We start from the raw sequence: 26,257 nt of genomic DNA on the forward strand, positions 1-26,257 counted from the left end.
TTTTCACAAAAAGTCTACAATAAATACATCAAAATACAGTACATCCAACTAAGAAAATGTTATCTCTGCTTTGAAGCAATTAAATATAATTTTATGATTGAAAAAGATTTGTGATTCATGATTGAGAACTGGATGGAGTTTATCAGCAGATGTGGTGGAAATGTGTTTATTTCATTTTAATAATGTAATGTAATTTTTTTTGGCTTGCAATTTTGTCTAGGTTGTGGAAATCCTGAGTATTGAGGATCAGAGGAAATATTAATGTGTGAATTTACAAGCAGGGCACAGTACAGTATATACAGTACATGTAGCAGCAAACCTTAAGGCTACATTCCATGCAACCTAATTTCAAAGAAGTTAATGCATGGTAAAAAACCCACCACTAGCCCACTTGTCATGGGCTAATAATCACCCTTGTGAATGCCCCATTTCTAGGCAAAAACATAACAAGTCCCACTTTATCAGTCTTCTAAATCAATGAGAGTTTTGGAATGAGTACCATGCTAGTTAGGTTATAGTCTTTCAAGAAATGCAGTAGCTGGATGAGAGCCTTGGATCAATTATCTACTGATCACCAAACAGATGGGTTGACTGGCCTACTCTTCTTTGTATAGTATCTGTTCTTACATTCTCATGGTTTGTATGCTGTGAAGACAGACACCTTATAAAGATAGTTTTATGGCATATCCCTGCATCTTCCATGAAATATGTGATCTTGAAACAGTACTTGTAAATGTAAAAAAATCAACCTTTTTACTTAAACATAAAAGGAAAAATGTTGTTACTTTGCCTGGTGTATTTAAGATGTGATCTAAATTCCTTGCTTTTCAGAACATCACAATTTTTTCTTAATCAGTATTCCCTAATACATTATTAAAATATAGCTCTGTCTGAAAGTAACATACTGTATGTTAGTTGTACTCTACTACTACTTGCACAAAATAAATCTGCGGATTTATTAAATGAATATTCAACTTTTGTAAAGTCACACACAAGTTCCTGGAGGCCAGGTAAATCTTACAATTTAATGAAAATGCTGGCTCCACTTCCCAAGTGGATAAAAAAAATTAACAATAATAGCAGAGACCTTCTACTGTACATGTGCCAGCCCCAGAGACCAAGAGAGAGAGGTTTCTTAGAAATGAGGAATATTCTGCAACACTAAAAGTACCAAAAGTACCCTGTCACACTGAAGAGTTGCATTCCAAACATTGAGACTTCCAGGACATATTGTTTAATGCTGTTGTCCGAAAGACAATATTGTGAAGATGATATTGTCATGATTCATTACATGGTTTGACAAAATCATTAATGATAGGAAGCAAACCAGTTCAATACTAGTACAAAAGTAGCATAAGAAGATTAATTTGGGATTTTTTATAGTCTAGTGAAGCCAAATAGGTTTCATTATTGAACAATGCTGGCTAAAATGCCAAAGATGTTTAAAAGTAATTCAAGCAAAAGGAGGCAATATGCCTTAGAATTTATCTGAGAGACATTGACTTGAATCTGAAGTTTAATGGCTGGTTTGTCAATTTGCTAAATACTTGAATTTATTTCAATAATTATATGAGGGATTCCAGTGATTTATTTGGGTAAATAATGTTAGGAAATGTTGAAATTAATATTTTAATTAATATTTGTCATAATGTTTGCAAGTTCTATATATAAAAGGCATTTCAAAAGGAAAATGCATTTCCCAGATTTTACTGAAAAAAGGAGCAACACAGCAACACCACAGACGTCTAACTGATTCTAACTGCTTGTCTGAGAAGTAAGGAAACTCCTCTACCATACAATCACCTAGCAACACCACATATGCCGCAAACAATGCACCAGAAACTGGAGTAAACCAATCTTGGAATTACTTCACTGTCAAACTCCGATGTCGGACTTTCAAAAGGAAAATGTGAATCACAAGATTTTTATAATTCTGGCAACATCACAAAGTGGTGCCATGTCAATAAAGAAGAATATACCTGAATGTGAATTGCCATGTTGTACAGGAAGTGAAATCAGATTGTATTGGGGAAAGAATGAATGGGGAGAGTGTAAGATGGGATATTTTGGTGCATTCTACAGGCAATGCTGGAAATGGATTCTTTTTTAAATTACTATACAAACTCTGTCTTGCTTTGATTTCAAACCATGAAACTGAAAGAAAAGCAGGGGGGGAGGCACCCACACTGAGAACTTTAATATCATACACTAGCAGCCTATAATGCAGTAACAAACTATCATATGAATGACATACAAAATATACAAAAGGATTAAATCAAAACAAATAGAACACTTGAAGTAAGTGATATTGCAATGCAGTCTTATATATTCCAGCATCTCTCTCACAGTGATCACACCCTCCCCCTGTTTATTCTTACCCTGCTTGACAACACCATCTACAGTGCCTTGCGAAAGTATTCGGCCCCCTTGAACTTTTCAACCTTTTGCCACATTTCAGGCTTCAAACATAAAGATATAAATTTTTTATTTTATGTGAAGAATCACCAACAAGTGGGACACAATTGTGAAGTGGAACGAAATCTATTGGATTTTTGAAACTTTTTTAACTAATAAAAAAATGAAAAGTGGGGCGTGCAAAATTATTCGGCCCCCTTGCGTTAATACTTTGTAGAGCCACCTTTTGCTGCGATTACAGCTGCAAGTCGCTTGGGGTATGTCTCTATCAGTTTTGCACATCGAGAGACTGAAATTCTTGCCCATTCTTCCTTGCAAAACAGCTCGAGCTCAGTGAGGTTGGATGGAGAGCGTTTGTGAACAGCAGTTTTCAGCTCTTTCCACAGATTCTCGATTGGATTCAGGTCTGGACTTTGACTTGGCCATTCAAACACCTGGATACGTTTATTTGTGAACCATTCCTTTGTAGATTTTGCTGTATGTTTGGGATCATTGTCTTGTTGGAAGATAAATCTCCGTCCCAGTTTCAGGTCTTTTGCAGACTCCAACAGGTTTTCATCCAGAATGGTCCTGTATTTGGCTGCATCCATCTTCCCCTCAATTTTAACCATCTTCCCTGTCCCTGCTGAAGAAAAGCAGGCCCAAACCATGATGCTGCCACCACCATGTTTGACAGTGGGGATGGTGTGTTGAGGGTGATGAGCTGTGTTGCTTTTACGCCAAACATATCGTTTTGCATTGTGGCCAAAAAGTTCGATTTTGGTTTCATCTGACCAGAGCACCTTCTTCCACATGTTTGGGGTGTCTCCCAGGTGGCTTGTGGCAAACTTTAGACGAGACTTTTTATGGATATCTTTGAGAAATGGCTTTCTTCTTGCCACTCTTCCATAAAGGCCAGATTTGTGCAGTGTAAGACTGATTGTTGTCCTATGGACAGACTCTCCCACCTCAGCTGTAGTTCTCTGCAGTTCATCCAGAGTGATCATGGGCCTCTTGGCTGCATCTCTGATCAGTCTTCTCCTTGTCTGAGCTGAAAGTTTAGAGGGACGGCCAGGTCTTGGTAGATTTGCAGTGGTCTGATACTCCTTCCATTTCAAGATGATCGCTTGCACAGTGCTCCTTGGGATGTTTGAAGCTTGGGAAATCTTTTTGTATCCAAATCCGGCTTTAAACTTCTCCACAACAGTATTACGGACCTGCCTGGTGTGTTCCTTGGTCTTCATGATGCTCTCTGCGCTTTCAACAGAACCTTGAGACTATCACAGAGCAGGTGCATTTATACAGAGACTTGATTACACACAGGTGGATTCTATTTATCACCATCAGTCATTTAGGACAACATTGGATCATTCAGAGATCCTCGCTGAACTTCTGGAGTGAGATTGCTGCACTGAAAGTAAAGGGGCCGAATAATTTTGCACACCCCACTTTTCATTTTTTTATTAATTAAAAAAGTTTCAAAAATCCAATAGATTTCGTTCCACTTCACAATTGTGTCCCACGTGTTGGTGATTCTTCACATAAAATAAAAAATTTATATCTTTATGTTTGAAGCCTGAAATGTGGCAAAAGGTTGAAAAGTTCAAGGGGGCCGAATACTTTCGCAAGGCACTGTATTCTCATGCAACACAGCAATTCATATGCAGGTACATACTCTCTATCAAATTCAAATGAGCTTTATTGGACTGTCTGTTGTTGCCAAAGCAGTATTATTTGGTGTTATAAAACTTTAAAAAAAGAGCCATCGCTATTTTGTTTCATGCTGTAGCCCAGCTGATAACATGTTGTACATAATTTCTAATTTAACATAATTTGTAACTTTTGTATAAACTATTGTTTTGTTTAAAATGACTATATGTACTTGAAATTAGGTCCTTCCTTACCTGGTCAATGTGCAGATTACATGCTCATTTGTCTTTTACATTTTTAAAATAAAATGTTCCAACCTAGAAAAGCATTTTTAAATGTGCTGTATGTATTACATACACATTCAAATCCTTTGATGATTTATGATAATTTAATTTGATGCAAAAGCTTCATGGAGAAGGTTAAAAAATAATTGGAAGAATGGCATTGTAATGGTATCATGTATCCTAATTCAAAGACTGCTTTTGGTACTGTATTGGTATTTTGGAGTGGGTGTCACCCACCAGTAGTGCAGACTGTACACTGCACGCAAACAGTAGCTCCAGTCTACATGGAATGTCACCAGAAAATTGGTAGAATGTATAGGTATTCCAAGCTGAGAATGGTCAATTAGCTGATTAGATTAGATTAGATTGTCGTCTACTTGTTTTCCATAATGCAGTTTAAGTAGGGAAGGTACAGTACCTATTTAGTAAAATCTGCATTATGACTTGGCACACTGCATGTACCAATTGAAACACACAATTGCTCCAGAAATTGGCATCTGTTTATATACTGTATGTGTACCTTTGTGTGTTTATCATGACAGCTTAATTAATGATAAGCCAATCCTTTATTATCTAGTCAATTTTATCTTCTTAGTAGTGTACAAGAGGTACAAGTAGTTTATTCTTCAGTTTAACAACTTCCTCTGTTTTCATTTTCTGCCTTTTACACAAGGTAAAAAATACCCCTTCATTGAAATGCATTCCCATATCAACCTATACCTCAGAAGACAGGATTCAACAAATTATCACTAGTAATATTTTTGTCAAATTTCTCAAAATGCAGAAAAAATCTATGCATTTTATATGTGAGAGAAAATATGAATAAATCATCTCTACCATTGTTATGAAGTACTGTAGGAATATACTTTTTTCTTTTTAAGGGGACAGCACAAAATGCCTGTGTTGAGAAGGAAAAAAAAGGTTTAACATGTTACAATGTTGAGCAATAGTATTATTCAAGTAACTATGATTTCTAGTGCTGTTTATATGGGATGTTCTGTAAACACTGATGATACAGAATATACAAAAACAGTTTTTAATAAAGTATACAACTTATGGTTCATTTTAATGTGATCCTGTAGTCACTGACAGCCCTGTTCTCTACAGAGACAAGGTTAAGTTAAAAAATGTTTTATGATGATATTTTATAAAAGGATTATATAAATATTCTAAATGATCTATTCTTATATCAAACAAAAATTATTTTGCATGCTTTCTTCAGTTAAATGTTTATTTCCAACATTGATAAATATTCAATTAAATATTTGCTGACACATCAGTATATTACAATGTGTACATCTGGAGGATTGTTCTTGGAAATGTTTTAGTAAGCTAAGCAATAGAAAGAGAAAATTGTGTTTCTTAGTTTAACTAAGATGTCTTTCAATGACATCTTATTGTGCAATATTATGTTATTCTCTGTACTGTGTATGAAACAGAAATATCTCCGTGGGTGTTTTTACAGACAACCAGCTGTATTTATCATTCCTACTTTCATGAATAGCTAGTCTGAAAGGAGAGCACAATACAAGTTGTGCTCTTAAAAATGGCTACTAAATGTTGTAATTATGCTTATCTTGTTATGTAAATGAACTGACTCATCTCCTGGAATTAATTAGCATAGTCATAATCATAGCACTAAAAGAAAGCTTTACAAACCCGTGACATTTCCCTACTTGTCTATTAAATGTCAAAATGTATACAAGAAGACTACAGCTTACTTGCCAGGCAAAACCTAATTAGTGTACAAACCTTAATCAATGCACAGTCAGCACCACCTAATCAGTTCCACAGAAATTGCATTACAAAGACAGCTTAAAAAAAGTAACTTGGATGGTGAGATAAACTGGTTTATTTTTTTGCTGATAACAGAACTGAGCGAGCCAGAATATCTAATAAAAATATGTATATAAAGTAAATGTGTTTAATATCAATGTGTTTCAGATGTCAAAATGTCAGAGTCTGCCTCCAGAAAAATACAGTTTCACCATTTCATTTGTTTTTACAAATAGTGTAAATGTATTCAAATTTAACAGGCCACCCTCAGATACACATATCACCAAAAGGATTTTGAGAATATGATAACCTCTATTATGAAAGGGACTATAGCAGGAGAAAATCCATTTACATGTTTTGTTTTAACATTTTTGTGCTTTTGTTTGCTTAAAGTACTTACTTTCTATGTGGAAGCACAGTGGAACAATAACTAATCACAGAAAAATAAAATCAACATTGTAGTTTTGTGATCATGGTCATGCCAAGTAACCTGGTCACATATACAGTATTAACGGTCACTTTACTTTATGATCAGAAGCTTGTTCTGACTGAGAAAGTGACTGTTTTAACTCTGAAAACTCTATATTCTGAATGATATTGTGACATTTTATTCACAACATATTAAAACTGGTTTAATTTAACCAATTTAATTAATCCAATAAAACAGGTGTATATATTGTACATAACACATCAACATTCTTATATGCACTGCGTTGATCATAATACATAAAAATAGTTAAGTACAAAATTGGATGTAGTGTGGCCAATGAGGTTTAGTTTATTCACACTTAAACAACTTTTAGGATATTAAGAAAGCAAATTAAATATTAGATACAGATGCAAGAATACACTAACAAACATGTCCTGCATTCTGTAAGGTTTGATATATCTGTGTGTTTTTAGATACAGTACATATGTACAATCCTTGAAGTATTAGTTTTATTATTAGAAAACTAGCAAAACATCAAACAAGTGCTCTTCTTAAATATGGCCAGCAGCCATATCACCCTAAAACTCACAAATTACAAAAGATCCTGGCCAAATTTGCCATTGGCCTTCACCAATCATGGCCTTCAAATAATCCCCATCTGTAAATTGGCTTCATTACTCTTTTCTCCTCCCCACTGATAGCTGATGTGTGGTGAGCGTTCTGACACACTATGGCTGCCATCGCATCATCCAGGAGGATGCTGCACATTGGTGGTGATGGAGGGGAGTCCCATTACCTGTAAAGTGCTTTGAGTGATGTTTCCAGAAAAGCGCTATATAAGTGTAAGCAGTTATTATTATATGTTTGACTGCTTTATGAATCGAAATATTTACTGCAAACATTAATGAGCATTTTTCACTCTGTCACTTAACGTCTTACAGATCATTCCAATAACAAGAGGGAGTGTATTCATATGTTTAATTAACAGGTATAAAACATGAATCATAAATGCTCTTGGCAAGAGAAAGACAGCAGCAATAGACATTAAGTATACCTCCACATACAGACATTAAGAAATGAAACAGCAGAATTTCAATGTAGCTTCAACCACTCATTATGACTTAATGTATACAAGACAAACATTGCAGTGTAATCTCTGTATGCCTAGGTAAGAGACAAATATTCTCAGATATTTAAGAAACTTAAATACATAGAAATGCAATCTCTTGATTAACTATGTAATACAATGGTTTTACTAACTTTTTAAAAATAATACAGCACATCCCTACATAATTCAAATGTATTTCATTTCAAATGAAAAAACCCCAAAGCATTTAAAAGTAAATACTTCAGACGTACAAAGTGTATTATTACAGTAACCAACACAATCATTTGCGTATATTCTGAGGTTGTGATTTGCCCTTAGAAAATGATAGAACACACTTCCTTAGTACTGCATTTACAAATGTTAGTATGAAGATTAAAAACAAATGCACAGTATAATCCCATTTCTCTGGTGAGAACAGTTGATAGAAAGTTGGGTAAAAACAGAACATGAAACAATAGCAGTATTACTGTACATGTAAATACAGAGTTATATACTATACTATGCTAGCTACAACATATTTTATGTCTCTCTGCATACCTGAATTATTATTTGCATTCACTTGAGCTTCTGTGCTCTGTGATTCAGCTTCACAATATGGATAACTCAAAATTATAGTGGGAAATTATAGCAGTAATTATACTCCAAATGTGTTTACAGCCATGGTTAGGGTGTGGGTACTCAAACACAATAACACAATATTTAAATAAGTCTTAAAAAAAGTGTACAACAACAGTTTTTACTGAATTATTGTATCTTACGTGACCGGACTACGAATTCATCATCTTTCCTTTCTTTTCACAGCAGAATAGTAGAATGAAGCAAAATTAGTTGTGATAAAAGCGAGTGAACATCAAAGTGTTTCTTCTTTTTTGCAACAGTACACTCTTGTTAATCAACGCATATTTCCTTTAATCTCTCAGAGAAGCAATTTTGATATACACTTTTCACTATAATGTCCTATTGCATTATGTGAGATCAGATAACTGTATAAGGTGAAATGTTTAAAAGAATACAATATAAGAGTTGCGTGAACTATTTTGCATATAAGAATGAAAAAGAAACCTGGCTATAATGACTGAGAAATGACAAAAATAAGCCTCTAGCCCGAAGTGCTCTTTTTTGTAATATAATTTAGCTCCACAAGGAAAAAGAAACAGTTATGCTGTAGAAGTTTTGTAAATTACTATTTCCACTAGTCAAAAAATGCAATTGGTAACAACCGGCCATGAAAAAGAGCAGACACAATGAAAAGCATTATGTATGCTACATTTGACATCCAAAAACACTGCTTACAGTTATGAATGTTCTCAAGAATTAAAAACGTATCGATAAAACTCTAACAGAAAAATAATTTTCTATGGAGTAAAACAACCTACATGAAAAATATTAAAACAAAAAACATCTACATTAAAGTTCACTTTAGGTTAACAACACAGTAGTTTCTCCATTCTAAGCTCAAGAAAAGCTATAAAGCACATTTTATTAGAACATTTTTGTCTTGTTCATGTGTTTCAGACCTTCACAGCTTGCACACCTATATCTGTTTTAGCAAACCTACTGAGACTTCAACATAGAGATTTGTGGCGAAACAAACAAAATCAAATGACATGAAACAGAAAACGTAGCAGCTATGTGTTTTTTATACTGAATAAGCTGGTTAACTAGGCATGCCCTATGTGGGGTGCCTTTCTTCCTAACCTAATTTTTAAAATGTCGACCATAGCTTTCAGACTGGTAAATTAACTTAAAAACATTGCAGTTACTGTAGGTGTGAAAGCAGATTTAGTGTATATATTAGATGTCTGGGGCACATAATCTGGACTGGAGGGTCATGCTTTGTAATTCTGGGTAAACCAATGCTGTCATAACCTTCAGCATGGTACATCGCTCAAATTACTTAAGTAAATTCTGTGCTGTACAAAGGGATTCTCTCTAGATTATTGTCACACATCACACATCTGACTAAATAAAGGCTTAAATAAAAACATATCTTATTTTGGCATTCCTAGAACAATGCTCTTAAAGATCAATGAAGCTTCAATTTTGTTTTGTCACAGTATAGAAAATAGCAATTCTGTGTTTATCAGACAGATTATTTTTATGTGCTCCTGCAACGTTTGAAGTGCCAGAAACTAGTTAACTAAATGCCATTCGTCAAATTCTGTACTTAACTAATATGAACTCTTGCAGACCAAGGAAGCTGAACTGCAACCAAAATAAACTGTTGTACAGTATAACATATTTCTTGCTTTTTAAACTGTTAACAATTAGCCCTATTATTAATAACATGAATGCTAGAAATACCATTAAGTAAATGAAAAATGCAAAAATTGGTAATGCTTTTGATATTCTGTGAATGGTTTAAAAACATTACATTAAAAATGTTTTTAGTTTTTTTAGGTGGATACACTGACATTTTCTAGCAACTTCACACAATCTTGGCAATCACAATGCCTCCATATTTCAAAGCTTTGCTATAAAATACTTCAAAAACTTGCTTCCACACCAAAATATGCTGAATTAACAGTAAATCTGAAGGCCTTATCATATTCTTTGACAAGGGTAAAGAACTGTAGCAATACAGGCTTTTAGAGAAGCTTAATCAGCAAATACTGACAGGGCTTTGTAGGAAAACATGGCTCCACTGGAGTTCACCGAGGAAGTGTTAAACTGGAAAAAAGTAGTAAAAGCAACTAACATGCATGGAGTATATATATATCATACCATAATCAGAAGAGATTAAAAGGGATAATGATAACTTGTAAAAAAACAAATGAAAATATGTCCAGTTCATAGTGAAAATAGTGTGGGCTGCAAAATGCAAATGAAATCTTTACATATTTTATTCTGATAAAGACTGCCTGTTCTCAATACTTTAATTTTGCTCTACAAATGAAAACAATATTACATGCATACAGTTGCTCTACCAATAATTTTGTCATATCTTGAAGGCTACTCCACTTGCTTATCGTTCTTTTGACAGTTCATGACATGACACGACATACTGTACATAGAGCACAGTACAATCAACATAGAGACATAGCGCACTCACTGATCTTACATGTCACATGTACCCAGTAGGACTTCCTAAGATTTCGTAAAACTAGAGATGGGGCAGTTAAAAAACGTAAAACTAAAAAATTAATACACCTACTCTATGTATTTATTTATATTGCATATAACATAAATATTTAGTACCAACTTTTCCTTATACAAGTAATTTCCATGAGAAAAAGAATGCATGTTGTTAAGAAATGGGTCAAGGTTCATTCCATGCTGAAAGGTAAAGAAAATAAATACTTAAGCTGTGGATCCTACTACAGGATCCACAAATACAAACTTAGATGAGGGGGACAGAGGGAAAGTAACAAATGAATTAGGCTTAGGAAAACAAAAGACAGAGTAGGTAAGTAGGTGCAGGGACCTGAAACTGCATTTATTTATTTTCTTTTAGCCATTCATTTCACTTTTAATTTGTTTTAGAATTACAATAAAACAGCTACCAGCTGCTGAGTGTTTCATAAGGGAACACCAAATAACAATAACAATGTAACAATAATTTAACTACTTCTACTAATACTCAGAACTGCTATACTCCCTGGAGGTAAGTACTTACAAAAGCAATTATGAGATTTAAATAAATTGATATACTGTAGGAGTTTATTACCCTTCACTTGTATGTTTAACTGAACTAAATAAATGAAGAATGATAAACTGAATATACCAGCTATATGCACTATGTATCATTCATGTGAATTATGACTAAAACAAGCCAATAGATTAGGACATACAGTATACACTTATAAAAGATATGAGGGACAATGGAAAACCACATCCTTAAAGCCCAGGCCAGATTTGCAATAAATTAATACATTTACTGTAAAGGAAGTTTGTGTGTTCATCTCTGACAGGAAAGGTCAACAAAATGAATTCAGTAGTGCATGCTAAATATTTTGTACGTGTTTAGTTTGTATTGCCAACAGGAAAAACGCACCTGAAATGTCACATGTTTGGGTCTTCACTGCAAATTACTGTACTTAAAGTATAGTTTTTAGCACCTATTCATTTTCTTCCTTATCCTTTGCTATGCAGTTACAAAATATGAGAAATTACTGGTAGAAAAAAATAGAAAATGTCACATCTAATATACACTATGAAATATTTATAGTGCTAAAGAAGCTACTTGTATTTTACAGCAATTTTTTTTTTTCAAAGCCAAACAGCAGATGAACTATAAAGGTCAATTTTAAAAGATGGCCAAGAACTATTTTCTATGATCACAGTTTTTAAAAAAGTTGAGCACTGACTCAGAGAAACACTTAAAAAAGATGTTCTTTCCTAAACCAGACATCAAAGACTAGGAATAATTATCACACATTCCCCTGAGCAATATAATAATCAGGAATTGAAAAACAGTATGATACGGTTTAAATCTACAAATCATACACTGTGCATTGTGCATACTTTACTATATACAGTACATTTGGTGATCCAATACCTTTATGATTAGCAAACTGAAAATACTACAGTACATGTAGAGTCACTAAATTTACCTACAGTATAAAGCATATGGGAAAAACAGTGTGAATTTTGCAAAATAGGTTTAGCTTAATATAGAAGCAAATTTATTTTTTTAATTGATCTGGCTGGATCTGGATGGCTAACTTTGATACTGTTGATCATACAGTCCTAATTAGAGAGGATTGTTTGTATTACTTATATGATATTATCCTATATATCTTATCTATCTAAACAAAAAAATCAGGTGTTGATTGTCCTCTACAAATTTGATCACATCTGGAGTCCTACTGGGCTCTATTCATGGTCCCATGAATAGTATCTTTTTAGTATAAATATGTTGCCATTGGGCCAGATATGGAAAATAGATCATTTCCATTTCTATATTATAGAAGTATTATAGACACCTAAATTCATGTTAACACCAAATCTGACATTAATCATGCAACATTTGCCTTGTCACATGGCATAGATGATGTTACAAAATAGATACAATACATCTTTTTACATCAGGCAAGTCCAAAGATATGCTGATTGACTCTCTTGATCAATTTAGCAAATACTGTATGTCACATTGAGTATGTCAGTTTCAGTATCAGTGATCCTGGAATCACCCCAAGTACTTAAGGCAGGTGTCACGATCGCTAACCCCTCCTCTTAAGGGTGCTCCAGTCCTTCCTTGTTCCCTCCCATTGTCTGCACTTGTTCCCTATTCCCGCTCCCCCTTAAAAGCCAGACGCGGACATCACTCCTGGTTCCTCATTGATTTCCGCATCGTGAGAGCCCGGGGTCCTGCTGCATCTGGCTCCGTTGTGGTTTTAACTTTCTGTTCCTGATCCCCTGCCCCGCCGGTCCCCACCCGGCTCATGGTTTTAACCCCTCGATGGATCTCCTGGCTTTGGACCCTTCTCTCCCGTCTGGATTCCCCGTTTGGACTTCAGCTTTGTTTGTTCGCCCGGACTCACTTTCTCTGTACACCAGCTCACCTTGGACATGCCCCCCTGTATCCTGACCCTTTCCTGCATGACTTTTTCCCTCTTGTATCTTCACTATTCTGGATCGCGTTGTCTGCATAGGGCCCGGAAGGAACTGCTACGTGACAGCAGGAATCATACTGTCATCACTCGTCTGAGCTGTGCAACTCAACCTCATATTTGTTGTTTATATAATTTGTGGACTAACGTTACATTTAAAGGCCTATGAACCAGAAGCTCTACAAGTAATGCCCTTCATGTGTCCAGATTCACCTTGCATTAAAATCTTTTGGATGGCAGTAGTCTTATGGTTCTCTTCTCATCCAAAAAAGTGCTCAAACCAGCCAGTAGGTCTCTATGGAACAACATAACATTTTTATGTTATTCTTTTACAACAACATGAATAATACTAACAAACAGTTACTGACTCCTGTATACATGACAAGTGTGCTCTCTTCTGCTTTCATAGTTTTGTGTCTCTTTTGTGTCTCTTGTTGTTGATGCTGCCTATTTAACTGAGCTGGTGAGCTGGTAAAATAAAGGGCCAGTAATTACAAGTCTGTCAGACAGAAAACATGTAATCTTACCACTGTATAAAGCCCTCAAGTATGCAGGCATATATTTTCACCTTACTCTGCAGATTGGTTTGTTCCAGTCATTGGCAGTAACAACCTGAAGTGACTTGTGCACAAAGTCAGTATTTGCACTTTGAAAGTTCGATTTGATAAAGATGTTACATTTTAAATCGTAGGATGGCATAGAGAAATTAAAAAAATTATTAATATAGGAAGGTGTAACAACCACCTTTATTTATATTTAGAAATTATTTTTAACCAGTGAAGCACTAATCTATCATGCAGGGCCGAACAATCAACCAATACAGGTCACAATGACGAGTGCAATAGGGAACCAGTGCTAAACCTTTTAGTTGAATGGTATAAAACATCAAGCTTCGCTAGAGCTGTTTTAGAAGCCATTCTGTAACACAAGTCGAAAATGTGGTGTACATATAATGGAAATAGTATAAACCAGGAGAAATATGTAAAACAAGATGTTTAAAAAATAGAACCATCCAGATTTAACTTAAAATGATTTAACATGAGTTTTGAAAGTTAAATGTTGTGTCTTTTTTCATGTGACACAAAAGGTGTCACATTTTTTGTAATTATAAATATGTATCTAAATATGTATATTAATATTACCATTAAGGATTTGCAACAATTTGCCTTCTAAATGCAATAGTAAACTCTGAACTCCTGATTCACCTATAGTACATGTAATGTATATTCTTTGGACCTTCACTTAGTTTTCAAAAACAAGAAAACTAATGTTTCTCATGTTCTATTGCTCTATGATGGCAGAATGATTTCCTAGCCAATATCAGATCTTGAAAGTATGTCAGCACTTTCAAAACCTACAGTATCATAAAATCCTCTAATGTTAGCTTTTTATTCTGTTTAATTCAATGTTTTTAATTTGTGTATATAATGCCAAACTAATCTCCATCTGGAAGCTTAGATCTCCATTTGTCAGAAAACGCCACCACTGTTTTGTATACAGTATCTAGAAGAAGCTCCACTGTCACTTTGTAACATTACGTGCCTCTTTGAAAACAAATAACAATAAATATAAAGAAAGGATGCTCTATAAAATAAAGATTATTTTTGTTTGATCACAGGTATTAATTAAATATATGCCCAAGGTAACTCTCAGCTTCAGATATTAATTCAAATGTAAGTCTGCTTTCCCAAAAGCAGAATTCAACTTGCCCAGTACTAAGGAGGAAATGTTAAGCTTATCAAAAAATAGTTCTATGCTTCTTCAGAGTCTACATCCCTGTAATTTACTTGTGGGTATAGGTTTACAGCTTGATGTTGGTTCAGATATAACATTAGGGACATTTCATTTTGATGATTCACAAATGCTAAAAACATATGTTGTATTTTAAACTGTACATAAATAAATGCTGTATTTCATGTCCTCATATCACAATGAACTTTCACCCAAGACTTTTTCAAACTGCATACGTATCAAGTTCTGTGGAGAAAAACAGATTCAGTAGTGTAACAATTAACTGTATGTCATTATCAAGATATGTTCAAATTCTTTAACAGTAATGAGCTGATCCCAAGTGAAAAAAAGTAAGGCATCTTAAAATTTCATCCAGATTTGCAAAAGAGGTCATCTATATTGAATAATTTTCTCTGCACATAAAAAGAAAATTTAAAATTTCTAAATATTACTTAAAATAAAAACTGAAGTCAAGTGTTTAATGGTACAGAAGTGCAATACTTATGTAATGTCTAATGGCTTTCATTTTATATCATTTTAATGGGTAATAATACTAAGTATCTTTTTAGACCTTTGAAATTGGGCTTTAGATGAGCACCATCAAACATAATCAATCTATCAGTGACTTGAAGACAGGTGAATTGGACAAGCTAGCCGTGTCTGCCAACACTTATATAGGTTACTATGGGTTTTTTTTGCGTGTGATAGAAAGATTTATGAACTAGTGTTGGCTACTGTGTCTGGCAAATGGTAGAACTGAAATGTAGCATGCTGTATTGATAAAGTAAGGTCTTCAATCACAAAATGAATCACATAGTTGATACTACAGTACGAAACAAATAGAAAACATAAAAGTACAAACAGAAAACATCTAAACTAAAACTATAATATACATATTTTTAAGTAAATAATGGGGTAGCTGAGTTTTAGTGTAGTTTGTAGTTTTGAGACAGTGGGTATTGTTTGTTTGTATTTAAAGAGCTGCATTTGCCATGTTAGAGATATCACATTAGAGATAATCAAAGGAGTTGTCTTATTAATTTCAGTTAAACAAAGTCACTCTTAGGTCACTAAAACAGCTACATTAAAACAGAAATATTCAACAATCAACCATTCCTAGTGAGGTCATTAATCCAGTTTCCATAGGAATGGATCACAGCACAAAAATAAGAACAAACAGTAGATCAGAACAGGAAGAAGCAAGGACAGACATCCTTATCATCTTCAGGAGCATGTGCTGTGAAAGGCTGCCCTTTTCAAATAAGACTGGAAACCAGATTCTATCCAGGTAATCTGAATTAGTTAAATACTACCAGAACCTAATATTACAGTGCCTTGCGAAAGTATTCGGCCCCCTTGAACTTTTCAACCTTTTGCCACATTTCAGGCTTCAAACATAAAGATATAAATTTTTTATTTTATGTGAAGAATCACCAACAAGTGGGACACAATTGTGAAGTGGAACGAAATCTATTGGATTTTTGAAACTTTTTTAACTTATAAAAAAATGAAAAGTGGGGCGTGCAAAATTATTCGGCCCCCTTGCGTTAATACTTTGTAGAGCCACCTTTTGCTGCGATTACAGCTGCAAGTCGCTTGGGGTATGTCTCTATCAGTTTTGCACATCGAGAGACTGAAATTCTTGCCCATTCTTCCTTGCAAAACAGCTCGAGCTCAGTGAGGTTGGATGGAGAGCGTTTGTGAACAGCAGTTTTCAGCTCTTTCCACAGATTCTCGATTGGATTCAGGTCTGGACTTTGACTTGGCCATTCAAACACCTGGATACGTTTATTTGTGAACCATTTGTAGATTTTGCTGTATGTTTGGGATCATTGTCTTGTTGGAAGATAAATCTTCGTCCCAGTTTCAGGTCTTTTGCAGACTCCAACAGGTTTTCATCCAGAATGGTCCTGTATTTGGCTGCATCCATCTTCCCCTCAATTTTAACCATCTTCCCTGTCCCTGCTGAAGAAAAGCAGGCCCAAACCATGATGCTGCCACCACCATGTTTGACAGTGGGGATGGTGTGTTGAGGGTGATGAGCTGTGTTGCTTTTACGCCAAACATATCGTTTTGCATTGTGGCCAAAAAGTTCGATTTTGGTTTCATCTGACCAGAGCACCTTCTTCCACATGTTTGGGGTGTCTCCCAGGTGGCTTGTGGCAAACTTTAGACGAGACTTTTTATGGATATCTTTGAGAAATGGCTTTCTTCTTGCCACTCTTCCATAAAGGCCAGATTTGTGCAGTGTAAGACTGATTGTTGTCCTATGGACAGACTCTCCCACCTCAGCTGTAGTTCTCTGCAGTTCATCCAGAGTGATCATGGGCCTCTTGGCTGCATCTCTGATCAGTCTTCTCCTTGTCTGAGCTGAAAGTTTAGAGGGACGGCCAGGTCTTGGTAGATTTGCAGTGGTCTGATACTCCTTCCATTTCAAGATGATCGCTTGCACAGTGCTCCTTGGGATGTTTGAAGCTTGGGAAATCTTTTTGTATCCAAATCCGGCTTTAAACTTCTCCACAACAGTATTACGGACCTGCCTGGTGTGTTCCTTGGTCTTCATGATGCTCTCTGCGCTTTCAACAGAACCTTGAGACTATCACAGAGCAGGTGCATTTATACAGAGACTTGATTACACACAGGTGGATTCTATTTATCACCATCAGTCATTTAGGACAACATTGGATCATTCAGAGATCCTCGCTGAACTTCTGGAGTGAGTTTGCTGCACTGAAAGTAAAGGGGCCGAATAATTTTGCACGCCCCACTTTTCATTTTTTTATTAGTTAAAAAAGTTTCAAAAATCCAATAGATTTCGTTCCACTTCACAATTGTGTCCCACTTGTTGGTGATTCTTCACATAAAATAAAAAATTTATATCTTTATGTTTGAAGCCTGAAATGTGGCAAAAGGTTGAAACGTTCAAGGGGGCCGAATACTTTTGCAAGGCACTGTATGTAAAACAGATTGTTGTCTTATGTATTTGGAATTTCTGATTTCCTTGACTGTGTTTCCTTGACACACTCTGAAAAGGTTCACTCTCTATGGCCAATAAAGGTAATTTGTGTATTAAGATTACAGAGACAGAATTATGGGATTGTAAGGCTTTGGAAGTTACAGAATCGTACATACAGTATCTGTTAATAGGGTAACCACTGTGTATTGTGTTATGTTGTTTTAGTGATTATGTATATAGTCAATAAGCTTTTGTGTTGTCGAAGTTTCTGTCTCTTTATTACTCTATTATCAAGTTGCCCCAGAGAATAAAGAACACACACATCATGTGACTTTCGGGATTAAACTATTAATCTTTATAATTTGAATCAAGCTGATTACAGGTCTTAATTTTTATACTGATTCAATAACCTCCCCATTTTAGAATTTTAAGCACCCCCAGGAAGATTTGTATATGTTCTACACTTACTTTTGCAAAAATGTGCTGTTATAAAATCATAGTTCTATATGGAGGCTACTAATGCTCATAAATATCCATTGAATAAAATGGTTTGGCATGCTGGTGTCTTTGGCTTTCACTGGCAGTTACATCTGACCTACTGTATGATGTTTTGTCATATTACTCTAAACAAGAAGTATGATATTTACTGCTTAAATATAATAATGGTATGAATGTCTCAGTGGACAGAGATCTTGTACAGGTGAAGAGGCTTGTATTTTCCAATGAGCTCTAGGGCTATGTCCTCTGAAGTCTTACACTGCTAGCATAGCCACCTAAAGGAAACAGGTGTGAGGTGAGTGTGTGGACTAAGTCCCTACAAGTTCTCAATAGAAGAGCAGGTGTAAAAAGATAACAACAACTCAACAGATGTGAAGGTGGATGAAGGCAGCAAGAAGATGTGGATCTCCAGTTATCTCATGCTATCCTTGCCAATGGGTGTTAGACCTCTCTCTCACCACATCAAGATAGTGCCTAAGAGTGGCCAAAATCAAATCGTAATGGGGACAGAGCTACATTTGTCAAACGCACACATGCAAGAGGCTTGAAAAAGCATACAGAGAATATGTTTGCAACGTGATAATAATATAGTGTGTCACACAGAAACGTCTAAGGGCTTGTGCTTTTAAAATCCACTATATTAAAATAAGGGGGTATATACTGTAAATTCCTAAAGGAAAGATTTGGGAATTAAGCTCCTAGGTTCTTTCAATAGAAGGTAATTTATTTTTAAGAGAATAACAAAAAAAAAAGTAAAAACCTGAAGCCAAAACATAACTGATTTGACTTTCAAGGGGACATGGCAGGAACGAACACTAGCAGTCACAGGGATGCTCAACAAGGAGGAACAGATTCTAATTTTTAACTCACCACTCTCCCAGACAGGTTGATATCAAGGTGTCATTAAAGTTCCAGCCCACAGCAAATTCATTTGCAGTTGTTAGAACTATTTTCTATGAAAGTCAGAGGTGTCAGATCTTGATTTATGACAGGGTTATTTTTTCTCTACCTTGACACTATTAGGTAGCATGGCTTGTACAGCAGCATTTATTAAGCTTTCCAAAAATGGATCAGACAACAGTTTGTGTCAAATAGTTACATAAGTTCTTAAAGCGTTACCTATCTCTGAAATCTCATTAGTTTTTTTAAGTTGACAAGGAAAAACAACATTGTTTACAAAAAGCACCTCAAAGCAGTTTGTTGAAATATGTACATACAACATGTTTTCCTAAAATATATAATAGCAACTTCTGAGGAAATTACACTAATTACATTTTGAAAAAGAACACGTATTATATTTACATTAATAGAACAGTAGGTGTAAAAAATAAAAACAATGTAAGCTTAATCATATAAATACTGTAGAATTGTTCTCCTTGGTGTGATGTGTCCTTAACAGTGAAGTGACCATTATGGATTTTCAGACTATACAATTTTTAAACTTGATGATGTAGTTTCTCCAATGGTGCATCTGTGCACAGGACGCATGCCTGAGCCATTTACAGGCATGACATCAGCCCTCTGACAGCTAGAGTAAAACTCTGCAGCAGAAGAGGAGTTTGGCATGACATGGTTAGCCACTGTCTAGAGAGTGGCAGAGAGGGTGCTCAGAGCCCACAAGTGTCCAGAATCAAATATAGGCAGGAGCACAGAGAGTTGTGTTCATCACACCTTCGTTTGAGAACACCTGAATGAGGTCAAAATATGTCCAATTTTATGACCCTCAGTGTTGTGAATTAATCAGCTGTTAACTTATGTTTACTTTGGCAATCAGATCAATGTCTGCTTCCCATTTGTCATTTTGACCTCAATCTATACAGTATATAAAATGTATAGCAACATTTGCTTTACTGCAGGAAAGGGGACGTGTAGCATAATTTACCCAGCTAATGTTTACATATATATAAAGAAATGGATACCAGTAGCAGGGAAATCAGTAAAAATAACCAAGGCAAAGCTTGAAATTAGTTTGCAGTGAAATATGCATCAAGTCCTGAGATTTCAGGAAGTACTCCCCAAAGTCATCCTTGGCCAACTGAGAATAGGAAGGGTGAAAAATACTTCCAAAAAAGCTCTCGGAACAGCAATAGCAAAACTAAGATGTATTTTGATGTGAGAATCAAAAGCTGAAGGAAAAAGTATCTCAGAATGTTTATATTGGAATGATTTAGCATTACAAACTTGCCACAGAAGTTTTTTAACATTTTGAAATACTGCCTTACTACCATGGCAATATGAAGAGGTTCTAAAAAAACGGAGTAATCCTTTTGCAGTGTATATTTGCAAAAAAATATTCTAAAAGAGGCATCAGTGCAGAATCAATAATGAAGATAATACTCACAAAATAATGCCATTAATCAGAAGGATATTGAGAAATTCCTCTAGGAAAACATTTTTGATCTTTTATATTTCAAACCTTTCTTTTTAAGTCAGTCCGCATGGCAGAACAAATCAATAGATACGAAGCACGATGAAGTACAACTGGATTGACTGACCTTGGGTTGTTTTCTCACGAGGGCCCTGGTTTTCAAAAACTTGGCACCTTTTGAAGAATACTGTAGGTGGAGTTTTAATCTCTTTAATCCTTCCCATCTCAAGACTGCAGCAAAAAATGTGAAGCTCTTTTCTTAAACATGATAGGTATCATTCAGCAAATGTTAGCAACTGTAAAAACTTTAGGCTTTTTGAGATTGGGACAACATTCCCAATTGTAATGAGGCTATTGGTGTACAACAGGTAATATGTAATGAAAACAATGTGATGTCTTTTCATTGAAATCCTGCAGTACGTACAGTATGTAGTGAACTTTAGGGAACTTCGGATTACATTACATTTATTCCCAGAATATGACAGCTTTGATCTAGGGGTGATTCTGATTCTCTGATTCTCTTTTGTGTTGCCACCTTCAACATGAACTTTAAATTGCAACTTTTGCCTAACATTGTATTCAGTCTGTTGCTGTTGCTTATTTCCTCTTGAGCATGAACAGATAATAAGACCTATGTATTGTTTTATCTTTCAGAGTATAAGCATATTAGCCAGCAGCCATGTCACCCTGCAACTGAGCAAAGTGGCAACCCACTGAAGCTAAGCGGGTGTTAGCCTGGTAAGTACCTAGATGGGAGACCTCCTGAGAAAAACAAAGGTTGCTGCTGGAAGAGGTGTTAGTGAGGCCAGCAGGGGGCGCTCACCCTGCGGTCCATGTGGGTCCTAATGCCCCAGTATAGTGACAGGGACACTAAACTGTAAACAAGCGCCATCTTTTGGATGAGACATAAAACTGAAGTCCTGACTCTCTGTGGTCATGAAAAATCCCAGGGCATTTCTCAAAAAGAGTAGGGGTGTAACCCCGGCGTCCTGGCCAAATTTCCCATGCCTCCTAATAATCTCTCTCTATGAATTGGCTACATTACTTTGTCCCCCCCTGCCTCCGACGGCAGGCGGAGCGACGCGCCGGTTGGAGTATTCTCGGTGGCATTTAATGGCAACGTGAGCTCAAAGATTTGGTTCAAACCACCAAATGGAGTTCCGATAAGTGGACCCTGCTGATGCCGGATTGACGCTAGGATGAGAGAGAGACTCTACACATACATGGCTGAATCAATAAATGTCCATAAAATCTAGCTGAGACAGAATCTATAGAATATGAAAAGAAAAGCCTGCAAACATAAGAAACTGCATCCAGATGAAAACAACTGAAAGAGATGTTTCACCTGAAGTTTAATAAGGTCTGTTGGATGAATTTCCTTGGTTTTAAATAAGAACAGCATAATCCTTCAAAAAGATTAATAAAGCACAATGTGCACGGAGTAAAGTGTTCTAATTCAATAATGGCTTGTGGAATAAACGATTTCCATACATAACTTGAAATATTGTTCTGAGAGATCCTATATAATAAATCAAATTCTAGAAGAAAAAAAGCAGCAGTAATTTCAAGTAGTGTACTTTATATACCTTAGAGCCAAGCTGTATCAACTGTGAGCTCAGATTGAAGGTTTCAGTCTTGTAGTGTGGCAGTTTCAGAGCAGGACCATATAAAATAGATTAAGAACCTCTTCATTTTAAAATATATTTTCTGGAGAAAATAATTTTAGTTTTCAAGTTTTTACGTCTGACTATTTTACCAACGTCTTCACAAATTAAGTGTATTTTGCCTTTAAGAATTCAGCTGCTGTCACTTTGATAATGCACTTACTGTAGCTTAGGAAGAATCTGACTCCAGAACTAAGATTGGTGCATTGCAGCAGAAACAAAAGAGAAGCTTTTTGTGAACTAAAATGCATAAACATGGTAGCTGAGGTTGACAAAACTTCAAAAACATGAAAATAGTTTTGTCTTATATAGTCTTATCCAAAATATGTGTTCACACAATATTGCAAATAAAAAAACATTTAGCAAGGCTTGTCCCACTGTTGTTTATTGATTATGTGTCTAACTGTGTAAAAATGTCTAAAAAGGTGAAATTATACATGGAGAGACCATAGTTCTTTTTAACATCAGAATTTGATTGTGCTTAAGGATTTGTTTTTACAAAAGAGCTATCGTTAGGCACATCTGCACCAAATACATAGAAAATGTGATCAAAAGTAATATAGCAGATTATTTTGCAAAACTAAAACATATCCTAATGGGTCCTAATGCCCCAGTGTAGTGATGGGGACACTATACTGTAAACAGGCGGCGTCCTTCGGATGAGACGTAAAACCGAGGTCCTGACTCTCTGTGGTCATTAAAAATCCCAGGGTGTTTCTCGAAAAGAGTAGGGGTGTAACCCCGGCATCCTGGCCAAATTTCCCCATCGGCTGTTATCAATCATGGCCTCCTAACAATCCCCCTCTGTGAATTGGCTTCATTACTCTGCTCTCCTCCCCACTGATAGCTGATGTGTGGTGAGCATTCTGGCGCACTATGGCTGCCGTCGCATCATCCAGGTGGATGCTGCACATTGGTGGTGGTGGAGGGGAGTCCCCATTACCTGTAAAGCGCTTTGAGTGGAGTGTCCAGAAAAAAGCGCTATATAAGTGTAAGCAATTATTAATTATTATTATTATATCGTTGCTCAATCCAAATGCCCATATGTGTTAATGAAAGACATAAAGACATCAGTTATCCTTATCTGTTTATTTCAATGTTTTCTACCATTTCCCTACACCTTGTATGTTTTGTTACACTCTCTCCTTGTCTTAACCACCCATTCCTCAATTTTCCATTCATAAAAGTACAGTACATCCCATAGTGAAGAGCTTTTCATAGATATCATGATATCTTATGCCAGCTTATCAAACGCTCATATCTGTGTGCCTGTTCAATCACACTAATCCTGGAAACTGGTGCAAGTGGGTCAATGTGAATATAATTTTCAAAAAATATTCTTTGCATATGTGTACAACAGGAAACGAAGTCTGAAACAGATTATATAGAGAATATATAGAATATAAACCTGCCCTACATTGCAATGTAGAATTGCTTCATTATATCTTGTTATGTCTTTAAGAAGCAGAGTGACAGTAAGGACCAAATAATGAGAAAAGGTATTCTACATGTACATGACATAGTATGGCATTTGTGTGTTAAAAGCTAATATTATTTTTCATTCATATAACATCATATAACACCAGATAATGATGTTATATGTAATGTAATAATGTAATGTAATGTAATAAATACATTATTTATTCCACATTCTGGTGTGGATTAAACTTTTAGAATTCAAGTGATTCTGTATGTTGTTCAAATTTGGAAAAAAAAATAATTGTGGCCTACCCTCTCAATATCATATACTTTACTTCAGGCTTACCTTATTATGTTAATAAGAAGTCTATAAAGACAGTTTTAAATTAATAAAAACTAAAAAAAAAACATTTTTACACCTATGGGCTTATGTACTCTGAATATTTGGAAGAACAATTATGCTAGCATCAAATGTGACTTAACAGAAATTCTGTTTTTTAAGCAGTCAAAGTGCTTGCTCAGATAGATGATTAAACATATGGTCCAGACATTTCCTGTTCAAGGATAGGGCATGTGAAATAAGTATGTCCATATGGCCTTACTCTCCCCATCAAGTGCAAGAGATGTACTGTATCCATAGCGTTAAGACAAAAAACAAGAAAGGTCACAAACAAACGGAGAATGTTTGTCCTATCTGTCCTGTTCAGTAGTGGCTGATTGATCTTAGGGCCTCATCAAGCTGTTTCTTGAAGGAAGTCAAAGTATTAAATAGTTTATTCCTTTCCTCCTTTGAGGAAAAAATCTTTTGAGTAAAAAAATGCCTCCTGTTCATTTAAATGCTTTTCCACATAATCTCCACTTGTATCCTCTGGTCCGTGATTCACTGTTAATTTTGAAGATGTTGACTTTGTTGACTTTGTCAATTCCAATGAGGATTTTAAATACTGGTATCGGGTCTCCTCATATTCTTCACTGTTCAAGACTATGAAAAGATGCCATTCTTTCAGCCCACCAGTGTAAAACACTTCTTTAAGTCCCAGCATGTATCTGGTTGCTCTACTCTGGACAGGTTCCAGAGCAGCATTATTTTTTGTAACATGTAACTAATTATTATTAATAACTGTTGTTGTTATTATTAGTTCCTTTGCAGCCAACACATGCTGAAGCAACTCCCCACTCAAAATACTTTCCTTATTATACCAGAATCTTTATATTGTAGTCTGTGTTTACTATTTATTTATCAATAAATTAATCAAACCAAATGCACAAATGTCTCTGAATTCCAAGCCCCTGTAATTTGAGAATTACTGTAATTGTTTCTGGGAAACTTTATCAAAACCCTTCTGAACATCTAAATACACTATGCTATATTCTTTGTGTGCTTTTTATTGCTGTTGCCTTTTCAAAGAACTCTGACAATTTGGTTAGGTAAAACCTGCATTTCAAAATCCATGTTGAATATCCCCTAGCAAATTGTCTAGGTCATTTCAGAATTTTGGTGGGTATAAAATCTTACTGGGATCAAAAGATCTATCCACTTTGTCAGATGTGCATAAGCACTGATGTTTAATGCAGCAAGAAAAATGGACTGACTCTCTTTAACATTTTTGTGGTGTTAAATATTTTTTTTTTATTGTGTTTCATCTTAAAAGCTCTGATTATTGTGAGATAGGCATACACATTTCCTGGAAGCAATTATCTGCTTTTGATCCAGCATGATATGCTTTTAGTTCCTACATTGGTGTCTAGTATGTTAGATGAAAGATGGCTAAATTTTGAAGTACAGTAAATTATGTACCGCATCATCAATTACTTTTTAGACATAGGGTGAGTGCTGCCCTTTTTTGAGTTTTCATCTCCTCATCTGTGTTTTAGTTTAGTTAGGACAAAACAATTGAAACACTAATTAAATGCCAGGGTTTTAATCTACATTATATACTACTGATCAGTGGTTTAATAATATTTTCAGTTTTGAACCTCTAATGTTAGCTCATTTACTAGTAAATGTCATATCATCTCACATGGGAAATTAGTTGTACTTTCCTGTGAGGAAATACTGCTAGCCTAAGTTATAAATATTTAAAAATAAACAAAAGTGATTATGTGTAACATGAAAGTCTGTGTTCACAAGTATTACAAGGCTCAGCACAAAAGAATCAGAACAAACGTATACAGGTGAAAGCCGAAGTGCATACAATTTTAAACCTTTTCTAAATATTCTCTTCATTTTCTAAGGCTAAAAAAGATGCACACAGGGTATCAAATGTAACAGAAAAAATAACTCCTATATTTCTATCTTACATTCAATACTCACTTTTGCACATTAAATGGAAATTTGGTGATATGCTGTTGGAGTTCTACTGTATGGCAAGAATCCACTTCAAATCACAAGGTACCCTTGGTGACCTTGCAATTACAATTAACTTG

General features: G+C 35.4%; 1 protein-coding gene across 3 annotated transcripts in view; it reads right to left on the reverse strand.

Annotated features, from left to right (window-relative positions):
• Positions 1–26,257, reverse strand: part of unm_sa34860 (un-named sa34860) — a 142,803-nt gene that overhangs the window by 56,565 nt on the left and 59,981 nt on the right. The gene's annotated exons all lie outside the window — the stretch shown is intronic.

Source organism: Lepisosteus platostomus, chromosome 4 (assembly GCF_059453375.1).
Source record: "Lepisosteus platostomus isolate fLepPlt1 chromosome 4, fLepPlt1.hap1, whole genome shotgun sequence".
In the NCBI taxonomy this organism is placed as follows: Eukaryota; Metazoa; Chordata; class Actinopteri; order Semionotiformes; family Lepisosteidae; genus Lepisosteus; species Lepisosteus platostomus.